This window comes from Setaria italica, chromosome VIII (genome assembly GCF_000263155.2).
Source record: "Setaria italica strain Yugu1 chromosome VIII, Setaria_italica_v2.0, whole genome shotgun sequence".
Classification (NCBI taxonomy): Eukaryota; Viridiplantae; Streptophyta; class Magnoliopsida; order Poales; family Poaceae; genus Setaria; species Setaria italica.
In genome coordinates, this window is record NC_028457.1 from 11000030 (window position 1) to 11016818 (window position 16789).

At 43.6% G+C, this 16789-nt stretch overlaps 1 long non-coding RNA gene across 2 annotated transcripts; it reads right to left on the bottom strand.

Moving 5' to 3' along the window:
- Positions 1-8726: 8726 nt before the first annotated feature.
- LOC101777666 lies at positions 8727-12638 on the bottom strand. Of its 2 annotated transcripts, XR_001164814.2 has the most exons (4): positions 12078-12638; positions 11755-11811; positions 9309-11673; positions 8727-9179 (listed from the first exon to the last, which is right to left on the bottom strand). It is a non-coding gene; the product is annotated as an uncharacterized LOC101777666 (long non-coding RNA). The 2 variants fall into 2 exon arrangements; XR_215651.3 differs by having other exon boundaries at positions 8727-11673.
- Positions 12639-16789: the final 4151 nt, after the last annotated feature.

Sequence of the window (16789 nt, forward strand, 5' to 3'; positions counted from 1 at the left end):
TGGTATGGATTTTGTAGTAGGTTTACCCAAGACTCAGAAAGGGAATGACTCCATATGGGTAATAGTGGACCGACTCACTAAAGTTGCTCACTACTTACCTGTACGGACCACTTATGGTGGAGAAAGACTAGCTCGGCTCTATGTGGACAACATAGTAAAGCTGCATGGTGTGCCTAGCAGAATTGTTTCGGATAGGGGGACCCAATTTACCTCTAGGTTCTGGAAAAGTCTGCATAAAGTCATGGGCACCAAATTAGATTTCAGTTTAGCCTATCACCCCCAGACCGATGGCCAAACAGAGAGAGTAAATTAAATTATGGAAGATATGTTGAGAGCATGTGTCCTTACCTATGGCAAAGACTGGGAACAGAGTTTACCCTATGCAGAGTTCTCATACAACAACAGTTACCAAGCCAGTTTAGGCATGTCGCCATTTGAGGCCCTCTACGAAAGGAAGTGCAGGACCCCATTGATGTGGTCAGAAGTAGGAGAGCGCGCTCTAGTGGGACCTGCCTTTATCAAAGAGGCAGAAGACCGAGTGGCTGAAATCCGAGAGAAGCTAAAGGCAGCACAGTCCAGAAAAAAGAGCTACTCAAATAAGAGAAGATGGGAATTGAGTTTCAATGAAGGAGACTTCGTCTACCTCAAGGTCTCCCCGATTCGAGGTACTTGAAGATTTCAAGTACAAGGAAAATTAGCCCCTCGGTATATCGGACCGTACCAGGTGCTAAAAAGAGTTGGAGCTATACCCTACCGTATCCAACTGCCCGAAGAAATGTTAGATATACACCTAGTGTTCCATGTTTCCCAGCTAAGGAAAGGCTTGAGGGTACCTGAAGAGCAAGTACCGGTGGAAACAGTAGATTTGCAAAACGATCTTCGGTACCAGGAGGTACCTGTCAAGATTCTAGACACTGTCACCAGAAGAACAAGGAATTCAGTGGTACGGATTTGCAGAGTCCAATGGAGTAGGCATGGTGAAGAAGAAGCTACTTGGGAACGCGAGGATGCGTTAAAGAAGGAGTTTCCCCATCTTTTCAGGACTCAGCCAAATCTCGAGAATGAGATTCAATTTAAGTGGGGTAGGTTTGTAACGTCTGTAAAATTTACTAACTCAAATCACCCGCTAAAATTTTGTTTCAAAATCTTTCTACCATTGAGCTCCCGAGAATCTCTTCCTTCTCGGCGACCCTGCCGTCCCGGCACCCAACGTGTCAATCATCTTTTTCCGTTCCCCGCAAATTTCACCGTGTGCCCGTCAAATCCATCGCGCGTGCCCGACCAATTCCGCAACTTTCGCCAATTTTCCCCTCCCTTTTTCCTTTTCCTTTTTCCCTTCCCTTTCTCCCCCTTTTCTTTTTCTCCCTTCCTTCCTTCTCTTTCTTCTTTCTTCCTTCTTCCTCCTTTCTCCTTCTCTCTTCCCTCCTGGCGTGTTTCCTCCTGGTACCTAGCGCCTGGCGCTTGGCACCCAGCCCGTCCCGTGCCGCGCCCGACCCCGCGCCCGACCCCACGACCGGCCCCGCGCGCCGTGCCACGCGCCGCCACATGCGCCGAGCCGCACGCCCAGCCCCTGTGCGCCGCCTGACCCCACACGGCGTGCCGGCCACCGCACGCCGCTCCCTCCCGATGCGCCACCCCACGCCGGTCGTCGCCCCTGTGCTCCTCGTCGACCGAGCCGGCCCCCACCATACCATTCACGCGGAGCTCCGCTCCGGCACGCCACCGGCTGGGATTCTCGGCCTCCATTGAAAGCCGCCGGCCATCGAGCTCCTCCCTCCGCCTATAAGAAGGGGGCCAAGCCCCTGCCACCTCCACACGACCACCGGTGCTGCCCCCCCTGCCTACCACCCACACTGCCCCGGCCCCCTTTGCGCCGCCACCCCACAGCCATCTACCGCCGCCGCCCCGCTACATGCCCGGCGCCCCCCTCCTCCAACACCATCCGCCCGAGGTGAGGCCTCAAATGGAGTCCCCTCGGCCTCCTCTACCTCCTCCACCACTCGGCCACCACCATCATGGCCCGGCCGGCCGGCTGGCCGCCCCCACCGGTTTCCTCCCTCCCCACCTCCTGTACCGAACCAAGGAAGAGGAAAGGGAAAATTTCCCTTCAATTTACATCTAACCCCCTAGTTTCCCGTATTTGCAAACCGGCCCTCCACCTCTCTCAAAGAAATCTCGCGGATACGTCCTTCCACCTTTCGAAAATTATTACAAATAGGTCCCTGGTTCTTGCAGTTTAGTCCTAAACCTTGATTTAAGCCCCTAACACTCCTTTAACTCGTCATTTCATGCGCCAAACTTCCTCCAATTGATCCCAAATTCGACCAAGGCCTCCTCCCATATACTTCCATTGAGGCATATCCAAATTTTATGAAAATACTCACTCCTTCAATTTTCCGTTTGCATTCTCTGTTCGTAGCTCAATGGGTAAAATTTTATTTCTCTTTATTTATTGTGTGCTCGTTTGTGTGTGCCGTAGATCACGAAGTACCCGAGGAGGAGCGTGAGGAGGAGTTTGATCGTGAGCCCGAGCCCGAGGACCAGTACCGCGAGCAGGATCTCCCGGAAGGCTTTGAAAACAGCAAGTCCAATCTCACCCTTTGATGCATATTTATCCTAGTTTTTTAAACACAACCTATTGGCCTGTTTTATAAATTGCATATTATTTTACTGCTGAAACATGGTTGGATAGCCACCCCTTGATTGTTATGATTATTCCTTGTTTGTCCTATAATTATTTCTAAATATGACTTGCTCTGTTTGGATGATAATTACTCCTAGAATGCTTAGGACCTTGTCACTCAACTCAATCATGACCACAATGTGTTTTGTTAAAGAATAAATGTGTGAGTGTTTTAAAAAGGGAAGTTGGGTTTTTCGGAAGTAAAGGAAAGAAATGCTTAGATGAGATGGATGGGTGTTTCATGTGTGAAATGCCAATATGTTGGGCTCGTAACTTGGTGGTTGAGCAAGGTTGGGAGATATCCATCTTGTCATGGTCAAGGACCGAGTTGATGTGTCATCTTGCCTAACCCAACCTTCGTGCAACCACTCGATCGTTGTATGCGGCAATGGCTTAGCATAAATCCCACTAGCTAAACTGTTAGTCTTCGGGTGAGCTGGTGAGGAACAGGAGCCCATGGAAAAGGAGTAAGATCTTTGTGACTTAGATCCTGGTTAAGACCTCGTTGGTAGGTTGTTAACCCCTTGGTCGCTTCCGTGTGGACTAGTCAGTCTTAGCTACGGTGGGTAATGGCATTGTTAGGATCCGCACCGGCACTAAGGTGATCGTGCTGCGGTACCCTACTTGTGGGAAAAGTGTACAACCTCTGCAGAGTTAAAACCTATCCGGGTAGCCATGTCCACGGCATTGGACGAGTTACGGCTCAGTCACATAACTAGCACTTGGGGTGGGACAATTTTCTTGGCGTGCGTTGGATCTTGGAAGTGTCCAGTAGTTGTGCGTTGGATCTTGGAAGTGTACTCACCCTTGTTTTGTTGCTTCAGAGGAAGACCCGAACTACGTCGCTGAGGATCTCGAGTAGGAGGTCGTGTCCGCACCCAATGCTGCCCGTGGTGTTGGCCTTTGCAGGATGCTTCCACTGACGCTTAGTTCCGATTGCAGCCCGGAGTCTGACTGGATTGCAACTTGGATTTGTATTATTGTTTGTTTAGTTCTTCTTTGGGTGTGGCTTTCCTGCCCGCTCCTTCGGGAGTTGTACGGTTTTTGAACCATCTGTTGAATAAATGTGTTATCAGCCTCCTAGGACTGATATTTGTATCACATTTAGTCTCTACTTATGTAGGGACGCTTCAGCATAATAGTGGGTGATGATGAATTAAAAGCTTATTTCACAAACTAGTATCCTCACAGGAGATGAAAATAGTATCCTCACAACACCATTTATAGAGAAAGAGGTAAAAGAGGTTGCGCTCCAAATGGAGCATAATAAATCCCCTAGCCTTGATGGTTTCCCAGTAGAATTTTATCAAGTATTCTGTGATATTATAAATAAAAGACCTGATGGCACTTTTCACATCATTTTATGGGTAGAATTTTATCAAGTATTCTGTGATATTATAAATAAAAGACCTGATGGTGCTTTTCACATCATTTTATGAGTGTCTGTCTCTACACAACCTCAATTTTGATTTAATTACTCTCCTTCACAAATTAAAAGGGGCAACGAAAATACAACAATTTAGACCTATCTGCCTACTTAGTGTGAGTTTCAAGATTTTCACCAAGGTGGCTACTAATAGACTCATGGGAGTGGCTAGCAATATAGTTAGACCCTCCCAAACGGCATTGCCCAGTCGGAATATTATGCAGGGAGTAGTGATTTTGCATGAAACTATCCATGAACTACGCACTAAAAAATTCAATGGCGTTATTCCCAAAATTGACTTTGAGAAGCCCTATGATAAAGTAAAATGGCCTATTTTTTACAACAGACACTCAGAACGAACGGATTTTGCCCATGATGGTGTTCATGGATTGAAACTTTTGTCTCACGAGGTAGCGTGGGCATCAAAATTAATGATGACATTGGGCACTACTTCCAAACAAAAAAGGGTCTTAGGTAAGGAGACCCCATGTCACCTATCATATTCAACATTGTGGCAGATATGCTCTCCATCTTGATTAAGAGGGCTAAGGATGATGGCCAAATTAAAGGAGTAATTCCTCACTTGGTTGAAGAAGGATTATCTATTTTGCAGTATGCAGATGACACGATCATATTCATGGATCACAATCTAGAGCAAGCTAAGAATATGAAGCTTTTGCTCTCTATCTTCGAACAATTGTCAGGCTTCAAGATTAACTTTCATAAAAGTGAAGCCTTTTGCTATGGAGAAGCTAAACATTATAAGCAAGAATATACTCAATTATTTGGCTGTGAACTAGGATCGTACCCTTTCAGGTACCTAGCATCACTACAACAAACTCCGTAATGTGGATTGGAGTGCTATCGAGGAAAGATTCAACGCAAACTAAGTACATGGAAGGATAAACACTTGTCCTATGGGGGTCAGCTGATTTTATTAAATTCCATCCTTAGTAGCCTTCCTATGTTCATGATGTCTTTCTTTGAAATCCCTAAATGTGTCCTGAAGGATGTCTATCGATCCAGATTTTTTTGGAAAGGCAATAGTGATAAACAAAAATATGACCTAGCTAAACGGGATATCTTGTGCTATCCGAAAGATCAATGGGGTCTAGGAATAGCAGACTTATATATTAAAAATAATTTTTTTATTAGCAAAATGCTAATTAAATTGCTAAATAAAGATGGCACATGGCAGACCTTACTTAGAAATAAATATTTGAGTTCAAGCTGCCTATCCCAGGTTAAAATTAAACCTGGCGATTCACACTTTTGGAAATGTTGGTTAAGGTTAGGGAAGATTTTCTAGGTTGTAGGATCTTCAAGTTAAAAGATGGTCCCAAACTAGATTCTTGGAGGATACATGGGTAGGCTCTAGACCACTCAAATTGCAATTTCCCACTCTATATAATATAGTATACTATCCCCACGCAACAATGGCAAATGTCATGAACCAAATGCCACTAAATATACCATTTCGAAGAGCTTTAGTCGGAGATAAACTTACGCATAATCTTGTAGCTAAAGTAGCCACTCATCAGCTTTCTGATGGGAGGGATAATTTTACATGAGATTTGCATAGACAAGGCAAATTTACTGTTCAGACTATGTACCAATATCTCATTAACCTGGGTACTCCTTTCATCAATAAATTTATATGGAAGTTAAAGACTTCTCTAAAATAAAGATCTTCCTTTGGTATCTCCAATGGGGTGTTATCTTAACAAGGATAACTTAGCTAAGAGGAATTGGACTGGGAGTCAAAAATGTTGTTTCGAAACAATTAAGCATCTCTTCTTTGATTGTCAACATGCTAAGATAATTTCGAGGGTTGTAACTATAGCTACTGGGTTAACCCCACCAAGATCAATACAACACATGCTTGAAAATTGGTTAATGGGCATGAATAAAAAAGATAGAAATTTAATTTTCGTTGGGGTTGCACCTCTGACGTGGGCAATTTGGTGTACGCCTAACAATATGGTTTTTGAAAGAAAATGATTAACATCTTTTATGCAAGCTATTTTTAGGAGAGCATATTGGCTGCGATATTGGTCCCTACTGCAGCGTGAGGAAGCAAGGGAGACCATTTATTTGGCAAGCTAGGCATTGGAGATCGTCTCCCTAGATATGTTTGCAAAAAATGGATGGAGAAGCAATAATAGACTTTGCTTTTGATTTGTTCCTGTCGTTTGCATACTATTTCACTTATTTGTATGATCAGCTGATATGCTTAGAATCGAATACTGTAAAACTTAGCTGTGTGCGGTCCCAGAAGCTGGATATTTATCCATTTTCTGAAAAAAAAATCTAAGCTCTGCCCAATGACAGGGAAAAACCTCTCAGGACCGAGGTTGAGGTACAGAGCAGAGATGGCGTCAATGGCCAAACGCGTTGCCATCACGATCACATGCCACTCCTGTAATGTCTCAGAAATTGCAAGGTAAAGAACACATGAGGTCGGAGGCAGGTGATGTTATGTGTTTGGATGGAAACGGAATCTCTTTTAGTTAGCAGCAACTTTGAACTGTTAATTGGATCAATTCGACCTGAATCGATTAGTGGAATATCAATCAATCTATATAAATGAAGTCTAATTACGAACACCATACTTGTGATTGATGGTTGTATTTTCGTCCAAAAGACCAAAACATAACATAGCTTTTATCCCTCTGCAACATCCATAGTATTTCTCGTAGCACCCAGAAACAGGGGAGGAGGAAATTGCTTGCAGTTTTCTAAAAAGGAAAAAAAAAGGGTGGTAGGTGTTTCTGGCCTCCTGCGAATTGAGGATGCTACGGAGTACTAATAGCTTTGTGGTGGATTAAGCAGCGAAGCTTGTAGGCTTTGTGCCAACCATAACCCGTAACACATGCACTGTTAACTCTAAAGTGCAATCTCTAAAATGCCACTCACTGACTCACGTCGTGCAACCACTGGAGCCATTGAAGCGTTATACGTTATGTCTGACAGAAATTATAAGCATTAGTTACTGAATCTTTGGGGCATTGATTTCTCCCCGCTAGTTATAGGTACCATGATCAAATAGTGATGACCAAGTTGAATTCCAGAATAGAGGAAAAGTAAGCAGTCATTTCTGTCACATGATGGTCATGATCTCACCTATCTAAAAATCTCAGCGTTTCAAAAGGATCAAATATTGTTTCGAGTAGGCTAAGATAATGTCTGATACTTAATGATCACCTAGAAGAATATACTTTGTTTTTAGAAAACCTTGCCACCGAGCAAGAGTCCCGGACTAATGTTGCCGAAACCCACATGGCTGCCTTTGAAGAGTTAGTTGTTCACTAGTAACTAGTTTGCCGAATCCAACTACAACTCACATGCCAACAAGTGAGCTAAGTGGCTGGTCCTTTTCAATCCAGTCCCCCACAACCCGAACCACACACACACACAATACAACAATGCCTTTGCTTTCCATGAATAATTCAGTGCTACATTTTTCATTTTCTCAAAGTTCAGCTTACATATCTTGTGAAAGTATCTGCCTTTAGTTTAGAAAATTAAAGATTTCTCCATAGGTGCTTGTATAGACTAAATGGTGGGAGGCCAGAATAAGAACAACTTAAAACCGTAATTTATAGCATCTACTACATCCTCAAGATATGCAAGTAATGTTTATCCCTAACAGAGTTTTGCAACCTATAGAATCAATTCTTACAAAATTAAAATTACTCTAATAAAGTAAATGCACATATGTTACAAGTACCAAACATGGATATGTAAAGATGAGCAAGGGAATGCAAACTCATGGCATGACAAAATTTTTCGGCAATGTGAACCTATTAGCTTATTCGGTAATTGTGCAAAAGTTGTAGTTGATATACAGAATGAACCAGATTATCTCAACAAACATTGCCGGCTTGCACCAGAATGAATACGATTATCTCAACAATCATTGCGGGCTTGCACAATTAATATCAAATATATCAACTATAACACTTACACAATTGATATGCATCTAAATATATACTATACCTACAACTAGAAAATTCAAAATAAATAGTATTTTGGGACGGACGGAATACACACACCTCCGCTACAGTAACACCGCCCGCGCGCACCACACCACCCTTCCCCTCACGCGCCTGCTCCGGTGCTCCCGATCCCTTTTTTTTTTTGGCTCGGGCTCCGAGCCCCACATCCACCCCCGTCCGGTTCCAGGGTTTTTTTTTCCACCGCATGGGGTTGCTGCAGATGCGGTTTTGCAGGTGGAGAATCCGAACTGGTTAGTTGCTTTTTGCAGCCCTATCCAAAATAAACTTCGTGCACAAGGAAATAGGAGGCATCGGTAATAAAACCAAATTGCTCACTCAGGATTGAAAACTGATTCGTTGCATTTTGAGTGGAGGTGGCATGTGACAAGGGGAACGTATATTTTATAATAAAACGTTTTTTTGCATAGTACGATTTTTGCAAGATGATTTATGAACCTTTAACGGCAAAAACTGCCCGATATTTCTTTTTGGTCAAAGCTAGGATACAGATATCTAATCAGAAGTAGTACAGTGCTTGGGACCAAGAGTTGAAGTAGCCTAATCACTAATCATACCATGATTGAATTTCGCTCCGAACCATGATTTTGATTGAAGATACTTTTAAACAGAATAGCAAGAATTGCAAATTTAGCCCTTCAAAACAGACCATGTTTGCAAAATACTATATGTCAGCTAATCAAACTATGGATCAGTAGCCAAACTTCACCCAGAAATTACAAATGTAGAACAATTAGAGCATGCAATGAACATTGTAACGTGTAAAAAGAACCGGCAAGCCTTGCACTTGCAAACGCTGCACCGCGCAAGACACCCTGAGGAGAACAAGCTTCTGATTCTTTCATACAAGATAGACAATGGCTCGCAGAGAGTATTATCACTATTTTGAGGCCAGGACCAACCCCTTATAAAGTTTTGCAACAATAGTGATCACTTGTGTTGCCTCAATGCCACAAAGCAGAAAGTGCTTCTGTTGGCTGCAAAGTTTGACAGCGCATGATACTGCTTGTGCTTGTAATTCTTCAGCAAAAATTCACTCGCTCTAGATTGTTACCTGTAAGATAAAACAAGGCATATTGATCAGGCAAACTAGTATCATGAACCACAATCGTTAGAAGATCAAAGCTTCAGAATATTTAAAATTATTTGCAAAGTACATTGATCCAAATATATTAATTCATACAAGGCAATCAACCCAACCAGGTCTGCACCTAGGACCAAATTTGGATTGGCAAATCTGATCGTATCAGTCACCGGCAGTAAGAAGCACCGCCTCCTGTGCATTAAGGGAAAGGAAGATCATGCCTGGAAGGAAGGATACTGCAAAGTCTTCTGTCAAAATATCACAGCTTTGCCTCCTGTGCATTTTGTCAAACACATCACAGGCATGGCGGATGTGCTCCCTTGGACAAGCTGGTGCTGATCTTAGTGCAGCAGAGCCACCAGATTCCATCCCTAGAAGAATTTTCTGCAGACGAATTGGGTTTCATGGCCGTGCTGCCACGGCCGCCGCCAAGTAAGCTGAAAATCACTGTCCTGCACTACTGCTCGCCGCTGTCCTGTCCCTACCTGAGCTCGAGAAACCTGAACCCGCCCATGAGTACATCCACCATGCTACTAATGAACCAATGGAAATCAGGTACTGCATGTCGATCGGTCTCTGATCTGCATGTAGAAGACGGAAATTAAGTAGTAAGAACAAAATTGAAATTGCAAATTGGATGAGAAATGAATTTCTGCACCACTATATGACACAGGAAGTTGCAGTCTGCCGAAAAGAATAAGATCAGAATAAAGTCAGAAGATAACATTGGTTTTCCACACCCTGGTGTGCTGTACTATGCTGTATATATACTCCATAGCTCAGAGAAAGACTGAGGTAGACAAGATTCTTCTGCTCATGACAGGGGGAAAAACTCATGGCAACAACTGCTGGATGTACATAAACATTAAGGATCGGATTGATCAGTGCCTCTATAGCACTAAACCCTGGAACTGAGCTCAATTAGATGTATATCTTTGATTTAACATGTACAACAAAATTGATAAATCCTAATTAGTTTCAGTCATACTACTGAAATAGATGTACATTAAGTTTTAATCAATTAGCCGAACCCAGAGAAATAGAGGTTTCAAACAAAATACCTGGTCCAGCTCAATTGACACTTGCAGGTCATAAAAACAAGAATCCCATCATCTGGGTAACAATACAAGCTTTGGCGCACCCAGCCACGGTGCACGTTATCAAGGGAGCAATCTATATTTATAAAGCTGATTCAAGCTAAGAAATGAAGGATTTGGTTGGATTCATATGAGAGGACCCTGAAATTCATACAATGACTATTGGGAAGAAATGATGAGTGCCTTCAATTAGGAATCAAGCTTTAGCCTTCTTTCTGATTAGTGCATCAAATTTGGAATTTGCAAAAAATGATTGGCAATCCTAAAGACACATGAACAGGTGCATGGATATCACCTCTCCTGAACCCATGGATAAGTGAATTATCATCAGCACTGTGCACCATATAATCTCAACTACTGAGGGAATTAATCCAGCTTCTCCGTATAGCATAACCAGAAAAAAACAGCATTGCCATTAACAAATAGTTATATCATACCAGATTTTTTATTGGTTAACAATTAACTATATCCTACCAGCATTCCCACTGTCAAAGGTGAATTTAATTAGAGGTAGTAGTCACAAACAAAATTTATAAAACAATATGGTTCAGAAGTCGGAAGGGGCAAGGAGTCATAAAAATACAAGAACAATTTTTGTTCCTACTGGGAAGATCTAAACTCAATCAGGGGGGGTATCGTAGTTGACCTCTTTTATTAAATTGTCAACTAAAAATGATAGTTAAGGAAAAATCGATAGAATATAATCAGTTCAAACTACATGAGCATGAGCAGAGCACCCACAGTGTTTTGAGTACGTTAAGATCACAATTCCATGCTCACCGTTGCCATTGCCAGAGCTGTCAAGGACATGGGATTTATACAAAACAGAGTACAATACTGCAATGTATTTCAAATAACAAAAGTTAATTACAGATCATATTAATCAGGAATTATCTCATGTTTTGGCAAGGTTGTGCTGCAAGTATATTACAGAGGTATGTATCCCTGCCTTGAGGTCATATCATGTCAAATGAAAATTTTGTATAATAGGAAAGATACATGACTAACAGATGGCCATACAAGATGGAATCATGTACTAAAAAGGGGGTATGCTATCATTTGGAGAAACCCTAACCACTTGCTAACTGGAGTATTCACAACTTGCGGGATTATCATCTACATATTTAATTTAACATTATAATCAATCTGATACTGTCAAAGGAACTCATTGGTTCTTGAACTGACCATGCGAGATAACTCAACACAGGAAGATTCAACCAAACACAGAGCATGCAAAACCTTTTCACCAATACTTCACCCACCAAAAAAGCACATACACAACTGGAAGAAACGGCGATGCTGGATGCGCTCACCTGCTTGTCATGTCCACTAGACTATAACATCCACTCTCGCCATCGAACCAACAGCTAGGAAACAAGTAGCCCCAAAAGTTTAGATGAAAAGGCAAACCATTCGGAAAAAACACAGTAAATTTGTGTGAGCATCACCTTGTGCATCACCATGGATGTCCACTATGAGTTTCAAATGCAATGCGCCATCGGACTCTGGAACAGAATTCAGGCACAGAAACAAACATTAGGAAATCGATGAGCTAGTTGAACTATCGTAGGTGGATTTAATTATAGGAAGTCGATATGTGCTGCGGGAATTAAAGGACGGAGGGGGAAATAGGAGGAACTGAGCAATTTGGAGCATGGGGTATGTGATTTGTAGAGGATACGGGTAGCTAATTGGACAATCTTGGTCCATGTAGGACCTAGCTGCGACAGAGAGGAACAGGGAAAGAGAATGAGCAGTTTAGGGATCTCACCAATGAAAAAACGCCTGATGAGGAGATCGTAGCAGGGAGCTACCGGACCTGCCCTCACCGGATCCGCACGAGTGGACCTGCATGGAACAACGCACGGAACCTAGGGAGCTCCGGATGCCACCAGACCCACGGCGCCGCAACCAGGAGGAGGCCCCGCCGTCCACATCGTGCCGCCACCTAGAGGTGCTCCGGGCCGGAGCAGGGAGAGGACCGATGAGCTCCTGGGGTGGATCTAGCATTGTAGAACTAGCTCCTGCCGGCTGCCGCCATGCTTGATCCACTCAAAGCATCTCGTTCGCCGGGCCACCAGCTGCAGCACCTGGCGAATCTTGCCACGACCGCCGCCATCGCCTCAGATAAATTGAGGGAGGGCATGAGACGGAATCACAGAATCACCGAATCAGGGGACAGCAGTTGCTATGGACGTGGGGGTGAACAGGAAATGGGAAAAATAACCAGGAAAACCAGCGGAAAAAACCAAGCGACGCGTGAGAGGAGAGAGGAGGGCCGGCTGGCGGCGGTGGGTCGGGTTTGCTCGGGTACCCAGGGTACAGTACAGTAAGTGTGTGTATATATATATATATATATATATATATATATATATATATATATATAGATACACGCTGTATATCTATAGCACACCTAGTGCATTTGATGTAGAAAATACACCTAGGCTGGTGGGTGTACGTATCGCACCAGCTGGTTCATCCGACTCAACCGTCGCGCGCACCGAGCTGCCCGCTCCCGCGCCATCATGGGCCCGCGAAGTCTGGGCGCCGCTCGTCCGCTCCGTCGTTCCTCTCGCTAGAATAAATAAGGCGCATGGTGGTCAGCGCCTCAGCGGGACCGCGCAGGTGGGAAAGCATCCCGCAGGCCGCAGGCCAGCGCGTGCAGCGTGAGGAAGGCCGGGTGGCGCGGGCCGCGATGTGTCAACAGGGCTGCGCGGGTGGGTCTGTGTATTTGCTACACACAACGTATATCGTTGCATTTTAGACTCGTCATATATATATATATACATATATAATCTGCATATGATAAAAAGAATAAAAATATTTACTTGTTTTCATATGTGTAGTAAGAATGTTTTAGTTCTTCCTTTTTGAGTGATGAATAGTTACTCTGTCCTATACTCCTTCATGTGCCTAATTTACAACTTAGTATTCTTCCAAATCTTAAGTTCGTGGGCTATCGTTCATCCTAGAAGCTTGAAACTTGTGGGTTGCAAGTGCATGATCTATGTCTAAGTTGTTGCATGATATGATATGGTACAATAGGGTTTGCTAGGATCTTATTCCAAGTGAAACTGAACGTCCGGAGTTTTATTTTAAAAATTATAAAAATAATAAAGTTTCACAATGATGATGAAATGTCCTACCAAAGCCATATGATGTTACATTGCACAACCCGTACACATATGCTGCTTGCTATCACTTTGAGCATTGTCAAATTGTTGTGACCCTTGAGAGGTTCTCATCATGCTTTCATGATCAAGGTCACGTACACTCCACATATAATCATGGTGACTTCCACACTGAAAGTTACGCAAAAACATGCCTTCCATCCACATAAATATACTCTATCCCTATGACATGACTCCCCTCTATTCATCATGCAAAAAGATATGGGCTATGCAAAAAGAAGAAAAAGATAAAAGAAATAAAATCCATGCTCAAATAGCATGAGAGAAAACAAGATAGATAGCTCACATCCCAAAAAGAAATAAAAGAGGGAGTCATGCAAAAAAGGAGTTCAAATAAAATCCACACACATGCACTTCTTGATCAGATTGTCTGACTTGCACCTCCTCGGATCCGCTCTTTGACTTTGCAAAATTTTGTGATGCAAGTATGTCTCATTTCATATCCTATCCAAAACCCCAAAAAAAATCTTTTAGTAGTAGGATGAACAAAAGGCAATCCATACCTTGGTAAGGACTATACACATTGAGTGATCGAGAGCATCATACGAGGAACTTATTTTCATTTAAAAAAAAACTAATCAAAAACCTCCAGAAAGATAGTTGAACAAGGTAAGTGAATGGTGACTTTATATAACCATTCTATCTTGCAACCGCCAAAGACTAGGAAAAAGCTAAAAGTCTCAAGGGACAATGCCAACTTATTCAATTCAAGGAAGAATCCTTTGTTGTACACATGGTACATGGAAGAAAGAAGACATTGTAGCTGTTGGAGGTATGCTCTAGAGGCAATCATAGAGATGATGATATTCCATTTGTATCCATGATTTGTATATTGTGTTCATTGAATATCCATTAAAGGCTACTTGAATTCATTTGCAATTATGTGAATTGTATGTGAAACTCTTTACTTGTATGGTTATTCTAAAGTTGTCCCTAGTCGGAGTTCATGTGAGGACACACATGAATATTAGACTAGCACATGTATTAGTTGATGACTATGTTTCACAAGTCATGGACATGGAGATGTTGAACTAATAATGTGGACACATGTGGAGATATGTGTTAGGACTGACCCAACACGAGAAGTAGTTCTCTTTTTAAACAACGTATATGCTTTGTCCTTAGACCTGAGATTGTCGCATGTATTCTAGATGTGGATCGACCTACTTAGGGGCTATCAAACGCTACGCCGTAACAGGGTAGTTATAAAGGTAGCTTTCGGGTTTGTCAAGAAGCATGCTATGAGACATGGTCAATCAAGATGGGATTTGCCCCTCTCTGATTGAGAGTGATATCTCTGGGCCCCTCGAGTGATCGGATCCGAAAATGCATGGCCATGCTACGTACGGTTAAGAGTTAACCTACAAAGGGATTCCGAATCACAGGATCGAGAAAGAGCGGTCGGCTTGAAGCTAGACCAAATATCGTGAGGCAAAGGGAATAGCATGTATATCATGTTGTGATGGTTCGTCTGATATGATCTTCGTATGCGTATAGGAGTTGGCACGTCTTGCTAGAGGCCGCTACCGACTATTGGGCCGAGTAGGAGTACTCGGGCCATGTCTATACGTATCTGAACCCATAGGGTCACACACTTAAGGGGCTGGAAGCCCAATTCGGATCTGATCCGAGTTGGATTAGGTTTAGGAGTACTAATGAGCCTCGGATCCAAAGGCCCATCAGGAACCTCTATAAATAGAGGGGTGGGGGCGCCCTAGGGTTTACACCTTTTTGGCGAAACACTTCTGCCGCGCCTCCCACGCCCTCGCCTGTTGCAACTCGCGGATCTAGCAATTCGGCTTGCGACGCTTCCTCCCTGCACGTGTGGATACCTTGGAGGTGTTGCGCCTGCAGCACTTGGACGAGCCGCCGACGAGCCACCGACGAGCCACGACGAGCCGACGACGAGCCGCGGTACCGGAGGCGATCTTGCTGTGCACGTGGACGAGCTGCTGGACGTGATCAACTACGTACGACTACGTGATCGTCTTCACTGCACCGACGCATATCTACATCTTCCGCACCAGTAGTGCGTCGAGTGGTAATCCCGTGATCCTTATACGGCAGTTCTTCCTGGTTATACGCGGTAGAAATTTTGATTTGCACTAGCGTAGCCTACCTCGTATCCCAACAGTGGTATCAGAGCCGTAGCTGCTTAGTTTTGGATTCGGGATGTGTGCATATGGAGATATGCGAGTTCTCTGTTTGATCTATGTCCTGATTTCGTACCCTTGCTGCAATGGTAGTGTAACGACATACTCCTACCGGTCGGTTTCCGCCATCGGAGTTAAGTGATACACGTAAATCCAGTTGCAGTGAGGGAAGATCAATATGATTGGTCGAATCGAGATCCAGGGTCATACGCCAGACGCATTAGATGTGCAATGGTAGATGGGATCTACTGCCGGGGTCGGGATTTTGCCGTATGCGCATGCTTCGGTAAATCAGCCGTAACTTTTCAGTACGATCTCGGATCGGGGCGATTTCTATACGAAAATTGATCTACAGAAAAAGTTACACGTGAATTTCACGGCTTTGCCGTTTTTGGAGAAATTAGATTTCCCAAATTCGGCTTGGAAGATGGAGTTTCGGGCCTCCGAAGTTTGGAACGTTAGGACGCCTAACTCTGTTTTGCAGGATGTATGTATGTATCTTGTGATCAGTATGGCCCCCTTGTGTATGTGATGCATGTGTGTAACTCATTCGTGACCTGCGTGTCGCGCGTACGGCAACATGGCAGGAGCCATATGTGTTGTCACTTTATTGTATTTAATGGTCTGCGTACCAATCTGTGATGATCCAAGCAACTATGTAATCTTCTTTACTAGATTCTTTACTAGCTATTAGGCGTAATAGCATGCTCTAGTTCTTGGAGGACTCATCACCAGGAGAATGGCGCACATGGAACATGGAGATGGAGATCACCATGGTGAACAGGTTCTATGGAGATGGAGATCACCATATGAAAACGGGCCATACTGTGTCACAACTGTGTGAATGCTATTCTGTTTATGTTTTACTTTCTGCATGCTGTGATGTTAGAAGTAGAACGATCCCTCGCAAAGTTTAAGTTAGTATGCCCTCCCAACTAAAACTTGCACCGTCCCATGTCTTGTACAATTAGTGGTGGGTCTATGAAATTAGGGTGCCACTAGTTTTCCTTGACTAGACGGGTTTGTGTCGGACACTTACACGCATAAGGGTTGGTTTGCTTAACAAGGTCATCTTAACGGTCAAGGACCTTGGGGCATAAAGGTTGGGCACCGAGACATAGAGATGTCACCCAACAACA